We start from the raw sequence: 13915 nt of genomic DNA, 5'->3' as shown, positions 1-13915 counted from the left end.
CTGAAAAGGAATGATCCGGGAGACAGGAGTCTGAGAGAATACCCAGGCTCTGGTTTGGGTGTCGGAGTGGATGGCAGTGCTGTGAAATCATGTAAGGAATAGAGGCGGGAACATGCCAGGGTTAGTTTCATAGAATCTAGTGGGTGAGGGATTAAGTGGGGTGAAAATAACGAGGGTAGGTCTGAAAATATTACTAATCCAAACAGGAAGATGGAGACTCATCCTCGGAGACCAGCAGACACTGATGCTTCTTAGAGTCAGATGGGGCCAGTCATGTAAGTTGCTCTTAGGGGAGGTCATCTCTGGATTTTCAGTGGATCATGAAGTTGTTTAACAAACTGGGGCATGCCTCCTTGGTGAGAGCCCATTTGCATATATGATTTCATTTCATCCTCACAACAGCCCTAAGGGGTAGATATTATTTTGATTTTACACTAGAAGGAAAAGCCTCAGGGAAGTTAAGCATCATGGTCCGGGTCACACAGCTCACACAGCACAGACATGGGCTGTGAATCCAGGCCTGCCTAGCACACGTTCTCTGTGTAGCTCCATGTTGTACTGTGTTGCCTTAGAGCAGAGGAGAGGCCACTGGACTGTCTGTCTCAGAGGGCCCAGGGGGTGGTATTGGAGGATAGCAAATCTTTTCATCTTGGAAGTCACCATACACATGTTATCTGCCTTGCTGTGGAGGCTGTCCTAGGTTCCAGATTTTCTAGTTTGTCTGGAAATCTGTCCAGCTACAGTAAACAGCACAGAGGCATTGAGGAGTCAGGAGATAGCCTGGTAAGTATTTGAATTAAAAATCAGCAAACAGCAGATGCAGACTGTTATATAGGAAGGATGAGCAGCAAGGTCCTACTGTAGGGCACAGGCAACTAGATTCAATATCCTGTGATAAACCATAATGGAAAAGAATGTTGGCTCAGATGGTAAAGAATCTGCCTGCAATGCAGGAGACCCAGGTTCCATCCCTTGTTTGGGAAGATTCCCCAGGAGAAGGGAATGGCAACCCACTCCAGTATTCTTGCCTGGAGAATTCCATGGACAGAGGAGCCTGGCAGACTACAGTCCATGGGGTCACAAAGAGTCAGACACGATGAGTGACTAACACTTTTCACTTTTTTCAATAATTCATAATGGAAAAGAATATGAAAAAAATATATATGTATAACTGAATCATTTTGCTATACACTGGAAACTATCACAACATTGTAAATTGACTATACTTCAATAAAATATGTTGGAAGAAGAAAAAAAATCAGCAATCTCCTGACTTTGGGTCCTGTAATGTGATATTCATTACAAAGTGTCTTTGTGATCGTCAAAAATGTGGGAAGGCCTAGAGGAAATATCTGTAGTCCCAAGTTTCTTAACCTACTTACCCTATCTTATCTAAATCCTATGAATTAAGTAACCATCTATCAGATAGTCACAGTGGTTGCATCTAGAAAAAGGGACCTAGAGGTCCAGCCACAGCCAGTGTACATACCTTATCAAATCAAATACATTTACAGTATCCCTCTGTATGGCTTTCCTAGTGGTTCAGAGGGTAAAGCGTCTGCCTACAATGCGGGAGACCGGGGTTCGATCCCTAGGTCGGGAAGATCCCCTGGAGAAGGAAATGCCAACCCACTCCAGTACTCTTGCCTGGAAAATCCCATGGTCTAAGAAGCCTGCTAGGCTACAGTCCATGGGGCCTCAAAGAGTCAGACACGACTGAGTGACTTCACTTCTGTATGGAGGCCATAGCTGACTCATCAAATGCTGAGCAGTCAGGTAACTCCCCGAAGGCAGGCCTTTCCAGGCACTCAGGCTCCATGAGCCCAGTTACCGGGAGAGGAACCAGGTGTCACATGGTCTCTGTGCTCCACAGCCCCAAGCTTGCAGAGCCTTTGGATCAGCATTCAGAGACCCTCACAGCACACTCTGCCCAAACCTCTCTCCTACTGCATGAGCATGTCCCATGTGGGGTGATAGGGAAAGGTGGGACAAGGAAGGAACCTCCCCTTTGGAACACTGGGTGTTCTGAGAATTAGCACCAGAAGGAGGAAGAGGTTCCTGGGCTGACCTGGTTGTTCTATAACAATCACTGTCTCCTGAAGTTGTCTGGAGATCAAGCTGATGAGAGAGGCATGCAGGAATTTAGTGATAAGAAAGGGGAAGGATACTATAAGGAAAGGTTTTTAAGAAAGTGTCTGAAAATACCAAAAAGATGGCTAAAATGTAGGTAATAAAATAACACAAATTAATTGGGAAAAAAACACAGAAATTAAAATTGCCCAAGTATAACCAAAATTCACATTTTTCTGAATGATATACACATATGCATTTAATTAATTTTGAACATTCTTAATACATGTCTCGTATTTTGCTTTAAAAATAATTTGCCATGAACTTTACTTAATTATAATCAAAATTATTTAAAATATTATTTTATTGGTTTGTAGGCTCTCTTCCCTGGTGGCTCAGACGGTAAAGTGTCTGCCTACAATGTGGGAGACCCGGGTTCGATCCCTGGGTCGGGAAGATCTCCTGGAGAAGGAAATGGCAACCCACTCCAGTACTCTTGCCTGGAAAATTCCATGGATGGAGGAGCCTGGTAGGCTACAGTCCATGGGGCCTCAAAGAGTCGGACACGACTGAGAGACTTCAATGTCATGTCATTCTTGATCTGCACGAAACTGCCACCTCAGCTCTGCCTTACTAATGGTCTCCAGGTTGCTACATTTTGGAATTTTTGCCTCCACGTTAACCTTCCCATACTCCCTCCACCCCATTCCCCCCAGTCAGAATCTTATACTTGCCCAGAGGTCCCTAAGGATGTGGCAGGTTCTTCTCAATGACTCGTCTCACCACCTTGAGCCACCACCTATTATCACTACCACCAAGAAGCAGAGACCTTGGTGGCGGCCTGCCAGTCATCATCTTTTGCGACATGAAAAGAAAACACACCTAACATATTTCAGGTGAATCACTGCGGGAGCCTCTAGTGGTAGCCTTTTTTCCAGGAATGGAATCCAGGTGGCTAGTTTTGAAGCCCACTCTCTCCAAACTCCTGGGACCACCTGGCGTGGCACAGGCAGTGTCACCAGGAATAGCCACTTGGGTCCCCACCCCTTCCCGCAAGAGGACATGTGTGTTTTCTCCCTGATCTCGTGTTTCTACCCCGCTGTCACATCTACCCTGCTTCTAAGCCTCCCTACCCTGCGTGAATCCTCCCACCTTCAAACAGGCAGGCGATGATAAGGCTGGGATCACTCACTCATTTGAAGGAGGTAGATAAGAAAGTCTAGAGCCACCTGGGGACAGGTACTCAGTGCCTGCTTCTTGACTGATTGATTGATTGAAAGATACATCCTTCTTATTTACATCATCATAATTAGTTTCTTATCATAGGCAGATAGTCCCACAGTTATTATCCCAAAAAGAATTTATTTTTAAACCATAGATGAGTCTGAGTTTTATAATCATCAGAGTCTGAGTAACTGCCACAAGGAAACATGCCTCAGCTGCATAAATCTGAGCTGATGCAGAGTGGAAAACTGAATGGATAGTAATGCTTTATATTTCTACCACACGATGTGTTTCCACATTCTCCCAAATTATCGCGTTTGCATGTTACAATAACTTGTTGAGACAGGTAGAATTGATATTTTTATTTCCATTTTACAGGCTTAGTTCATCAAATTCTTATTGATTCTTTTTTATATACCTGGCCCTACACTGGGTCCTGGTGATACTGAGAGAAAGATAATACAATTTCTATCCTCAATTTGCTCACAGTCTGGCAGGAGACACGAATATAACAACTAACCAAATTCTGTGTGGTGAACATTATGCAAGTGACGGGAACAAAATGTTATAGGTGCCAAGAGAAAGGAGTGGAACTGGGGGTGGGGCAAAGCAAATATCACTGACTGACTACGAAGTGCCAGGTTCTGAGCTAGGGCCTTCCTACTCCAAGTGTGGTCCACGGATCCCCAGAGACTACATCTCCTGGGTCCTTGTTAGGAATGGATAATCCTAGGCCCTACTCCAGACCCACTGATTCAGAATCTGCATTTTAACAAGATGTTCAGGACATATCTCTGCCCGCTAAAGGTTGAGGAGCAGGGCCTAGGTGACTTACAGAGTTTATTTAATAGATAGCCAGTGAATTTATTTCTATTAGCCCTGTATTATAGATAGGAGTTGGAGTTACAAAATTCTAAGTCACACAGCTATGTCATGGAGCTGGAATTCGAACTAGGCATGATGGACTGGGCTTCCATCATTACCCTGTGACGTTATTTACTCTCTAGGGGTATCAGAAAGACCTCACAGATGATGTCTGAGCTAGATTTGGAAGATCCTCCATGGGAGGAAGGAGGGCCTTCCAGTCAAAACGCCTCTTGAGTAAACTCTTGGTATGGCAATTGGAATAGGGCCCGTAGTGGGCAGTGTGGCAAGTATGGTGAGCAAAGAAGATTGAAATCAAATTACACAGTTTGAATGTCACCCTAAGGTACTTGAGTCTATCCCATGAGTCGCTTTGGCAAACTGCTGTGGAACTGTGATTGTGTGGAGATGGCTATGTTGGAAGTCCAGCCTCACCATTCACTAGCTCTGTGATTCCAAGCAGCATTGCTGGTGGGGCTCTCTGGAGGCAGATGCTGAGATGCATTTGGGAGAATGGTTATCAGAAATCAAGGTTTGGGAGAAAGAAGAAGGAAACAGGGTTCGGCAGAAGAGGAAAATAAGACCGGCCCCTGAAAGTCTTGGCCAGCCTGACAGGGAGCTCCGGAGTGAGGATATTGGCCAGTCCAGGTTGTGGTGGGTCAGGGTGAAACAGCCAGGCCTTTACCTCCACCTCGCCCCAGCATCAGAGGTCAGGCCAGGCATGAGCTCAGGTGATGTGGATCTCTGTGGCTGGAGCAGACCCTGAAGGAGGCAGTTGTCTGCAGACAGCGGGGCAGCAAGTCCTCCCTTGGAGCGACTCTGAGCAGGGCACCCTCGGGGTCTGCCACAAACAGTTTCCTTGTTTCTTTGTCTCCGTCTTCTCATTGGCAAAATGGAAATATTATAGTAGATCACCCATGGGGCAATTATATGCCTGGCGTGTAACTCCCAGGCTGCTGGTTATCTGCCTTTTTGGGTATCTACCCTGACAAGATATTCACTGTTGCTCCCTTGCAGCACTTAGAATTTGAAAATATCTTACCGTGGCCTGAGGAATAGAAGATGGTCCTGTCCAATTCCCAGTTTGCCTGAAGTTCTGCCATTTTCTCACAATGTCCCAGGGCTCATCATCTGTCCGGAGATCCTGGATGAGTTAAGCTGTGCTAGGCAAAAAGCAAGATTTAAGAAATGTAAAGTAAATCAGCGGTTTGAAAATATGTAAGTTGAATCATAAAGGAGGGAATACAGGGTGCGTTTTAGGGGTATAGACTAGGCTTCTGTACCATGGAGACTCAAAATAAGACCCAAACAGGAGAGTTTCCTTCTTCCTCATGTAAGAGTCTAAAAGGCCATATAAGCGACACTATTTCATAAGGCCCCTTGGGAACTGAGATCCCTTTTGATCTTGTTGCTCTACTATCCCCAAAGACAGTGGTTCTTAAAGTGTAGTCCCTAGACCAGCAGCATCAGAATCATCTGGGAACTTTATTAGAAACCCATACGGTAGGGCCCAGAAATCTGTTTTACCAAGCCCTTCAGGTGATTCTGTTGTTCAGTTGCTCAGTCATGTCATGTGACCCCATGGACTGCAGCACACCAGGCTTCCCTGTCCTTCACCATCTCCCCGAGTTTGCTCAACTCATGTCCATTGAGTTGGTAATGCTATTCAACCATCTCATCCTCTGTCGTGCCCTTCTCCTTCTGCCTTCAATCTTTCCCAGCATCAGGGTCTTTTCCAATCAGTCAGCTGTTCACATAAAGCGGCCAAAGTACTGGAGCTTCCGCTTCCGCATCAGTTCTTCCAATGAATATTCAGGGCTGATTTTCATTGAGGATTGACTGTTTTGGTCTCCTCGCTCTCTGAGGGAGTCTCAAGAGTCTTTTCCAGCACCGCAGTTTGAAAACATCAATTCCGCAGTGCTCGGCCTTCTTTATGATCCAGCTTTCTTATCCATACATGACTACTGCAAAAACCATAACTTTGTTATGCAGACCTTTGTCGGTAAAGTGATGTTTCTGCTTTTTGATATGCTGTCTAAGTTTGTCATAGCTTTTCTTCCCAGGAGCAAGTGTCTTTTAATTTCATGACTGCAGTCACAGTGTGCAATGATTTTGGAGCCCAAGAAAAAAAGGTGATTCTGAGGCAAACTCAAGTCTGAGAAACACTCACCTAGGATTTTTTTTTCTCATCTATAAAGTCAAAACTGTGGGATGAGCCTGTGGAAAGGTGGAAAGAAAGCAAAAAAGAGGGCAAACCATTTCTTTTTAAAAAAAAAAAAGTGCCTTGAAGGTGAATGTATCACTTCCTCTGACATCCTTTTGGCTGACAACTGGTCATGTGGCCACCCAGCTATGAGGAATGTTGGAAAAGGTAGTCTCTAACTGGGCAGTCTGTGTCTAGCTAAAACTTGGGGCTCTGTATTAAAAGAAAGATCAGGGAATGAATACTATTCAGAAAATTAGTAGCCTCTATCACTATGCAACAGGACAGGCAAAAAAGTGCAGGGCACCACTCCCACTAATGTGGTGGATTATGGGGATTTCCTTGGTGGCTCAGTGGCTAATGATCTACCTCGCGGTACAGGGCCTCAGGTTCAACCCCAGTTTAGGGAGCTGGTATCCTACATGCTGTGGGACAATTAAGCCCCGCTTGCAGCAACTAGAGAGAAGCCCGTGTGCCACAAGGAAAGATCCCACAGGCTACAGTGAAAATCCTTTGTGCTGCAACTAAGACTCAATGTGGCCAAAAATATTTTTTAAAAGGAGTAGTGGGTGTATATGGAGAGGAAGGGATGTATTTGAGAAATAGGTGCTGTTTTGATCCTACAGTGAGGGAGAGAAAGAAGTGATAACTCCTAGGTTTCTAGGTGGGTATTTGGTGATGGTGTTGCCGGGGGTAGAGATTCTAGGGGAAGAGGAAAGAGGAAAATACGACCTTTGACACTAGGCATAGTGAATTTAAGCTGACTGAGGAATGTCCAGGGATAAATATCCAGATCTGTAGGTAGTTGGAAACACTTGTCCAAAGACCCTGAGAAAGGTTGGTGCTAGAGTTAGAGCCTGCAAACACCATGGTGATGGGAGCTTGAGCATGACCTGCTCGCTCCAGCATAGGACATGAGAAGAGGGATCAGTGCAGGGGACATTGGCATTTAAAGTGACCGCTGGGTTATACAGAGTGAAGTAAGTCAGAAAGAAAAAACCGATACAGTATATTAACGCGTATATATGGAATTTAGAAAGATGGTAATGATGACGCTATAAGCAAGACAGCAAAAGAGACACAGACATAAAGAACAGACTTTTGGACTCTGTGGGAGAAGGCAAGGGTGGGATGATTTGAGAGAATGGCATTGAAATATGTATATTACCATATGTGAAATAGATCGCCAGTCCAAGTTCGATGCATGAAGCAGAGCACTCAAAGCTGGTGCACGGGGACAACCCTGGGGGATGGGATGGGGAGGGAGGTGGGAGGGGGGGTTCAGGATGGGCGACACATGTACACCGGTGGCTGATTCATATCAGTGTATGGCAAAAACCACTACAATATTGTAAAGCAATTAGCCTCCAGTTAAAATAAATTAATTAATTAAAAAAATAAAGTGGGCGCTGGAAAAGAGGTGCTTGCAGTGTGGTCAGCATGGCACTGGGACTGAGACCAGGGGGTTAGAGAAGTTGGTGGAGGAAGGAAGGCACGTCAAGGCCAGGATGGTGCCAGTGTCACACGCTGCAGAGGGACAGATCCTCCGAAGTGGTCTTTGGTGACAAATCAGAAAACCTGTGACTCAGACAACTTAGGAGACACACCCAAGGTTCCAAGGCTAGTAGGAGGCAGGGCTACATCTTCTGGTTCCAGCCTTCCCCTTCGAAGGTGCCGAGGCAGCCATTGCTGCTCTCCTAGCGCTGACTGCACAGAAGCTGTTAGCATTCTCTCGACACTGCGCTGGGGTAGGAACGCTGTCTACCGGCTTGTGATTCTCTAGCCATCTGTAGGACTGGTTTCCAAAACTGTCACGGTTCTTTCTGCCTCCCATTTGCTTGAGCTGGCCTGCCCTGAGTCTAATTGTGACACCAGGTTGGTTTATAGGCTTCCCTTTCCTCCTAAGCATTCCTCAGTCACATTGTCCCACCAATGTGACCTTATTCTCCAGGCTTCCTGTTGTCCTGGAGGTCAATCATGAATTTGGCACCATGCAAAGTTGCTTATTTCCAAAGTGTTCAATTTTTTTTTTTTTAACCTTAGTTCCTAAATGTTTGACAATTGTGTATCAGGGTATTTTCAAGGCAGCTGAATTCTATGGCAACTTTCAGCATCCTGCTTCTGATGAATATTTTTGCCTGTTAAAAGAACTTTGCAGCTACAGGCAGACTCCCACCATCCACCGACGGGCTCATTATCAATCCATAGTCATGTGCTGACTGCAGAGTGGCCCCAGGTTTTCGCATAACTTGTGAGATCTCTATGGGAACACAGTCATTATGATACAGCAGTTCCTGTCTTGAGTACATTAGATAGCTTTTTTTTTATGGTTTCATTTCCTTTTGATACAAAAGAGATTCTTGATAACCAGAGATAAAGATATTCGCAAATTCCAGGTTCCTTGTTTCATACATGAGCATGACTTCATCATCTAAATTGAATAAACCCAGTTCTTTGGAAGGACTGATGCTAAAGCTGAAACTCCAGTACTTTGGCCACCTCATGCGAAGAGTTGACTCACTGGAAAAAACTCCGATGCTGGGAAAGATTGAGGGCAGGAGGAGACCAGGACGACAGGGGATGAGATGGCTAGATGGCATCACCGACTCGATGGATGTGAGTTTGGGTGAACTCTGGGAGTTGGTGATGGACAGGGAGGCCTGGCGTGCTGCAGTTCATGGGGTCGCAAAGAGTCAGACACGACTGAGCGACTGAACTGAACTGAGATCTGTGATGCAGCTGTGTCTTCTCTTGGCAGCTGAGTCAGACAGAATTCCATCAACCCTGACATGTTGGATGACCTGAGAATTCAGTGATTTCCTATGACATGGAACAAACCAGATTAGTAGCTGCCAGCAGAAACTAGGCATAAATACTGCTGCTGGATCTCAAATATATACCTTATCAGCTCATTCTTCACTTTCTGCTGTTACCATCAAAGTCCAAGCTATCTTGACACAATCATTGACCTGGGCTATTAACCAGCCTCCTTGATTTCATTCTGTCCCCCTCCATCCATTTTCCGTACTGAAGCTGGAGTCATCTTCTACATAAAATGTATCATGTCACTCATCTGCTTAAAACTCATCTGTGTTCCATCTCATCTCAGAATAAAACCCAAGTTTAACACCACAGTCTATGAGGCCCTCTGTGACCTGATTGCTGCCTGACTCTCCCATCTCATATACCGCTCTTTTCTGCTTTGTAGTAATCTGTCTGCACCAACTTTCCTCTACCTTGCAATGATCTATTCACAATGGCCTTCCTGTTTCTTGCTCACGGGGCCACCATGTACAGACACGCAGGTTGTGCGCTGCACAACTCTGGGAGGGGTGTTCAGCAAGTTCAGGGTACGTGACGGACCCGGAAGTGCCCAGCATGGCAGTCCAGTTTACACTCGGCAAGGCTTCAGCACTTGCTAGTCCTTCTACCTGGTACAAGCATCTGAAGGTTTGTCTCACACCTGGCTCCTTCTTGCCATCCAGTCAACAAATATTCCACAAAGCATTATTCTCTACCAGGCAGAACTAGTTACATAATTTACAGGACCTGGTGCAAAATGAACATCAGGGCCTCTTATTCCCAAATTATTCAGAATTTCAAGATGTTAACAGCAGGGCATTAAACCAAGCACAGGCCGTTCTGAATGTGGGCCCTCTGTGACCACACGAGTGTTGCCCCCTTGAAGTTGGCACCGCCTTGGTTTGAGCTTAAATGTCACTTTCCCAGGGGGGCCCTTCCCAACCAACCATGCCAAAGGAGGCTTCTGAGTGCTATGTGAAGACGTGCTAAGGACTTCCTTTCCTTTCCAGCTAAAATCACAGCAATGGAATTACAGATGAAATAAGGATCCTGAGTTCCATTTGCACTGAACATCCAATCAGCTTTAAGGATTTCGTGTTTCTCTTAAATGAGGTCTTGGACAGGTTCTCATTTTTCTATAAACTGGCTCTGAAGCTGCTGATGGGCCTCATAAGCCAAGTCAAGCCAAGGAGAACTTCGGTGTACAAAGATCAAAAAGGACTTATTACAACAGTAAAAATTTGAACAGGATATTATGATTGGAATTTTTTCTAATGAAAAAACAACAACGCACGCTTAATGGAACTAAGGATTGCATGTGTAATAATGAACTCAATTGTATTTTAAAGTTTAATAGAAATCGCACAGTTACTAATTGGCTGGCATGTATTTTCCTGTGTTCAGAAATTAAATTCTTGCTTTGGATGAAATAAAAATTAAGTACAACTTCATCCTTGAAGAGTCAAAGTTTTGTTGTTTTGTAGCCCTGTGAAGTTTCTTATATAAAATATGGTTAGTTCAAAACGTCTATTGCTTTCATTCATAAGTCATTTATAATTAATGGCTTATAAATTTCCACGTACTGTATTTGACTCAGGAAAAAACGATGCATAGGACAGTTTCTTTATGAGATCTTCTCATCTTGTTATGGTTTTCCTCCTGCTCCTAGGAATCTAATACTCTCAGCCTAATGACAGGAGAAGGAAAAAGTTCAAGGCTCTGTGACAGTGAGATAAGGTGAGAACATGTAATTTTCAGAGAGACTGCCATTCCTGCCACCATCCTCTGACTAGGCAATGCCATCTGGGGGCTTCAGATAAGGTTTTCTGTAGTGGATTACCCTTGGGTTACTGCCAGGAGCAAAGCAGTTGTAAAAAAAATTTGCAACTTCCTAAAAGCTTTTGCAACTGAGGGAGAAAACAAGTTTCTGCCCCAGTTTTTGGTAATTTTGTAAACAACCATTAAAAAAAAAAAGAAGAGAAAAAAACAAGCCTAAGAATGATATGCATTTATACTTGTGGAAGGCAAAGACTCGGACACGACTGAGCAACTAAGCACACACAAGGCAAAGAACGAAGTAAGAGCTAACCATGCTTAGGGTACCTCACTCAATGTGTCTATAGTCCTAGACAAAATTATGAAGGAAGCAAACCCTGACTTCCTTCCTTCTTGCCCCATTTGCTCTCAGAAAAGTAGCTGATGAACTAATTTATGAAAAAAAAGTACAAGTGTTAGTCCCTCAGTCATGTCCAACTCTCTGTGATCCCATAGACTGTAGCCTGCCAGACTCCCCTGTCCCTAGAATTCTCCAGGCAAGAATACTAGAGTGGGTAGCCATTCCCTTCTCCAAGGGATCTTCCCAATCCAGGGATCAAACCTGGGTCTTCTGACTTCTAGGCAGATTCTTTGCCATCAGAGCCACCAGGGAAGCCCAAATTAACTTATACTAAGGTATAAATGACTGATAAAGCAGGTAAAAGGAATCTTTGGTAAAGAGTAGAAAGTTTTAGTGGTAGAATTTCAGCAGAGCCAAAAATTCATCCACAAACTTTCCCATCTTGAGAGAAGAGAGAGTTATCTATATTTTTTACCTTCTTTCATTTTCTTTCTCTTTCTCTCCACTTTTGTTTTGGAAATAATTTCAGATTTACACAGAAGCTGCAAAGATAAACCGGAGCATCCCCACGTGTCTTTTACCCAGTTACTCCCAATGTTATTTTATATTATTATGGTTCAGTTTAGTTCAGTTCAGTCACTCAGTCGTGTCTGACTCTTTGCGACCCCATGAATTGCAGCGCGCCAGGCCTCCCTGTCCATCACCAACTCCCGGAGTTCACTCAAACTCACGTCCGTCGAGTCAGTGATGCCATCCAGCCATCTCATCCTCTGTCGTCCCCTTCTCCTTCTGCCCCCAATCCCTCCCAGCATCAGAGTCTTTTCCAATGAGTCAACTCTTCACATGAGGCGGCCAAAGTATTGGTTTCAGCTTTAGCATCATTCCTTTCAAAGAACACTTAGGACTGATCTCCTTTAGAATGGACTGGATGGATCTCCTTGCAGTACAAGGGACTCTCAAGAGTCTTCTCCAACACCACAGTTCAAAAGCATCAATTCTTTGGCACTCAGCTTTATTCACAGTCCAACTCTCACATCCATACATGACTACTGGAAAAACCATAGCCTTGACTAGATGGACCTTTGTTGGCAAAGTAATGTCTCTGCTTTTGAATATGCTATCTAGGTTGGTCATAACTTTCATTCCAAGGAGTAAGTGTCTTTAATTTCATGGCTGCAATCACCATCTGCAGTGATTTTGGAGCCCAAAAAATAAAGTCTGACACTGTTTCCACTGTTTCCCCATCTATTTCCCATGAAGTGATGGGACCAGATGCCATGATCTTCATTTTCTGAATGTTGAGCTTTAAGCAAACTTTTTCACTCTCCTCTTTCACTTCCATCAATAGGCTTTTTAGTTCCTCTTCACTTTCTGCCATAAGGGTGGTGTCATCTGCATATCTGAGGTTATTGATATTTCTCCCGGCAGTCTTGATTCCAGCTTGTGCTTCCTCCAGCCCAGCGTTTCTCATGATGTACTCTGCATATAAGTTAAATAAGCAGAGTGACAATATACAGCCTTGACGTACTCCTTTTCCTGTTTGGAACCAGTCTGTTGTTCCATGGTACATTTGTCAAAATCAAGAAACTAACATTGGACTCTACCTATTCACTGTACTCCAGACTTTATTAGGGTTTCACCAGTTTTTCCACTAATGTATTGTACTGTTTGCTCCAGTCCAGGGCAGCACACTTTGTTTAGTCCACACTGCATTTTTTTATATGCAATCTTTTATCCCCAGAATTCCACATGTAACTCTGGTCATGTTACTTCTCTCCTCAAACATGCCAATGGCTTCCATTCTCACTCAAAGTAGAATCCGTAGCCATTACCACACAATCTGTGCCTTCCTTCAGTTCCCCTTCCTAACTGCCCGCCAGCTCTCTCCCATTTATCCCACTCCAGCCACAATGGCCTCCTCGCTCTTCCTTCCACCTATCGAGCATGTTTTGCCTCAGGACTTCGTACTTACTATGACCTCTACTTGCCACTAAGAATGCTTTGTCCCTGGACACCTCCCTGGCTTTTGCAGAAGGGAGGTAAGGTTGAATGAACAGGAAGGGGTGACCATCTCCTCCAGGCTTGCCAGGCACTGTCTTGATTTTAAAACTGAAAAACCATGGGAGCCCCCTTACTTCCTGGAGGACCAGGACAGCTGGTTACCTAGGTTTGTGGAGGGGATTGGCCAACATTCAATATGGAGGCCAGAAAAGGCCTCGTGGACAGGTGAGGGATTGAGTTTGTGGTTCCTTACTGTTGTATGGTTCCTGGGAGCCTGTCTACAGAACCCGCTGAGCACAGATAAAGGAAATCCCAATGGTTATCAAAAAACACATTAAATTTTTTTTTAATGAGACAAATGTTATTTACAAAACAGAAATAGACTCACAGACATAGGAAACAAATTTGTGGTTACCCAAGGGGAAAGGGTGGAGAAAGCAATGGCACTCCACTCCAGTACTCTTGCCTGGAAAATCCTATGGATGGAGGAGCCTGGCGGGCTGCAGTCCATGGGGTCACACAGAGTTAGACACAACTGAAGCGACTTAGCAGCAGCAGCAGCAGCAAGGGGAAAGGGAGAGGGGGGATAAATTAGAAGTTTGGGATTAACAGACAAACACCACTCATACAAAATA

The sequence above is a fragment of the Budorcas taxicolor genome, chromosome 14 (assembly GCF_023091745.1).
Source record: "Budorcas taxicolor isolate Tak-1 chromosome 14, Takin1.1, whole genome shotgun sequence".
Taxonomy (NCBI): Eukaryota; Metazoa; Chordata; class Mammalia; order Artiodactyla; family Bovidae; genus Budorcas; species Budorcas taxicolor.
The sequence above is the reverse complement of the archived record's forward strand: the minus strand, read 5'-3'. Positions refer to the sequence as shown.